Genomic DNA, 2,930 nt, shown 5'->3' on the forward strand with positions numbered 1-2,930 from the left:
TTAAAATGGATCCACATTCCTTCCCACCATCCTCTCAAGGCCAATGATTTTAAAATCTGTATCCCCAGGCTTTCAAAGGCCAGGTCTCTGATGCCAAATACAAGATGTTCTCCATTTTGAAGTCCCTGAAGCTCAACAAGTCTAAACGTGAACCCTTTATCTGTCCCCTAGCACAGCTATTTCCTCCTATTGACTTTCCTGTGTCTACTAGGATCCACTGTTTTCCCAGATACCAAGACCTAAAACTTCAAGATCGTTTTGCATTGCTTATCTGTTCATCACCTTCCATAGCCAATCTATCATGAAAGTTTGTATCATTCTGCCATGTCTGAATCTTCCTTGTAGGGCTCTAACCCTACTCTAAAGTTTCGTTCTTTCCAAGGAGGTATCTGAGAGTGTCTCCTGATTGACCAATTGATGAGGCCAGAAATAAATGCAGCATGACATCCTATTAGGAATAGTTTTCTATTTCTAGCTTAAAATGAATCTTAATCATAATAGGAACTCATTGGGAAGAACAAATGGTTTTATAATTATCTGGGGTTCTTTGTTTTGTTTTCTTTTTTACAAAGATAATCCTCCTCCTATCCTAATCGTTAAATACCTATTCCAACATTAATAAAGAATATATACTACTTGGGTATGAATATATTATTTCATTTCACATTTAAGTTCCCTCTACAGTCATGAATGGTTGGGGGTACTAGATAAAACTAAAGCAAAACCTGTAATTTCCTTTAGACTTTCTTCTAATTCTTTAAACGAGCCACTTTTCATCTCCCCTCTCTACAACTGGGGGAACAACAAATACATTGTAAGCCAGTGAGGGCAAATAGATGTCATTTTCCTTATCAGCTATTATTGCAAATTACTGCCTGGAACGCTAGGTCAGAAAGGATTGTCACAGCCAGGCTCTGCCAGAAACAGTGCTGTGGTCAATTAGTGAGGTCCACTATGGGCTTGGAGGAAAGATGATCACTTGNACTCCTCCCGTGGGAAAAACCTAGAGCTCCTGCAGAATGCTCTTGCTCTGTATTCCCAGGACCAAGTCTGACTTCAAACATTGATTCCCAAGTTTCTGGAGACATTAACAATTCTACTTAGTGCTTTTATTAAAATTCTACCACATCATTCATGAAGGCTCCCTCTGGAAAATGCATGCTGGGATGATAGCAAAAGTTCCAGCATTTAATTTTAGTTCATAGAAACATTGAGGATAATGGAACTGAGGAAGACAAATCTGCATGATCCAACTATAAAATGAGAGCCTTTCAGCATTTTATAAATACAGAAGTTGGGTGGTAGCTTGAATATCAACTCCAAATAAGATGGACTCAGACATCCAACTTTCCAAAGAGTGTCTGCGGGAATGCTACCCTTTTATTTTAACCCTCTGATTATGAAAGTTAACACATCTACATAATTTTTTTAAAGCATAAACATCACCTATAATGCCACTACTCAAATATTCATACCAGTGTTTCTTCATTCTTCTTGTTCTTCTGAATCAGGACACTTGATTACAAATGGCGGACACTCATTAAGACCTGGCATGCCTCAGGTATAACCAGATCCAGGGGCTCAAATGATATACTTAGGATTCCTGCTCAGGCTTTCCAACCTTTGGCTCTGTTTGTTTGTGTGTTAGTTCCATTCTCAGCTAGGTTTTACCCTCTTGGTGGCAAAAATAGCTGCCACAGGTCCAGAGTTCCACCTCACATCTAGGCAACCTTAGATGGAAAGAGAACTTCTCTTTCCTCATAGCTCTAATAAGGGTCCCAAACTGGGTCTAATTAATTGTTCTTGGCTAAGAGGCTATTTCTGAACCAATCACCAATCAGCCCTCTCATAATCATGGTTAGATTGTGCTCATTGTCCGGGTCTGGGTCATAGACATGGAATAGGGCAGGTGGTGGGGGTATGGGATCAGAGAGCTTTACCAATATAATTCCATTATATTATGTTTTAGTAATCACTGAATCACCTCTGATCACTAAATCACAGTCATCACTACATCACGGGTACATCAACAGGTTACTCCTGTTTTCTAGCCTTTTGCCGTAACTTGACTGTAGTAAGGCTGTCAACTTATATACAAAGAAAAAATGCAAATAAATCTAAGACCACTATTGGAAAGCTAATATCCACATAGTACAACAAATCACTATAGCTGTGGTGATAATACAGCTTCTCATAGGCTGAGATAAGAATCAGAGCTGGCTATTAGTTCTGAGACTGCATAAGGCTAACAAAAAAGGAAACCAAAAAAGACCATCAATGAGAGAATACCATTGTGCGGCTTAATGTTTTACAAACTTTGAGTTATAATTTATTTGTGGGTCATGAAGGCAACTTAGAGAGTTATGACAAATTTAAGAAAATGAAGTAGAGTAAAAAATATGAAAGTGCAACACCTATGGTGAAATTAAGGATGGTTTCATAAAACTTTGGTTGCAGTTTATGTGTGAGCACACACATGCCAGGGTCACGCTCTGGGTCACCAGGCAAAATCCACTTCACCAGAGGTTGAGTTCAAGGAAATCACTGTCGTGGTTGGCATAATTACAGCTGGTATCTAACATGTTAAGAAAGGAAAATCCATTTAACATATTCTGCACTGAGTATGAGTCACCACTGAACAAGCACTCTTCAACATTCAAATCCCACATAGGCTGAGCGGGTCAACGGCTTGCATTATGCTGGGATCATGTGGTTTCGATTAAAACAACCCTCACTGGGCTTAGAACAAAACGCCCAGATCTATATGTGTCCTCACTGCTATTTTTGCTAAATGTCCTTGGTAAATACTGGAGTCTCCAAGGAACACTGGTCAAGGTATGTCACCTTTTCTTTAAAATAAACACATCTTTATTTCTCAACCCACAGTAACATCAACATAGCTGAGAAATTCAAGCCAATTTCGAACTGGC

This window comes from Hipposideros armiger, unplaced genomic scaffold (genome assembly GCF_001890085.2).
Source record: "Hipposideros armiger isolate ML-2016 unplaced genomic scaffold, ASM189008v1 scaffold_11, whole genome shotgun sequence".
NCBI lineage: Eukaryota > Metazoa > Chordata > Mammalia > Chiroptera > Hipposideridae > Hipposideros > Hipposideros armiger.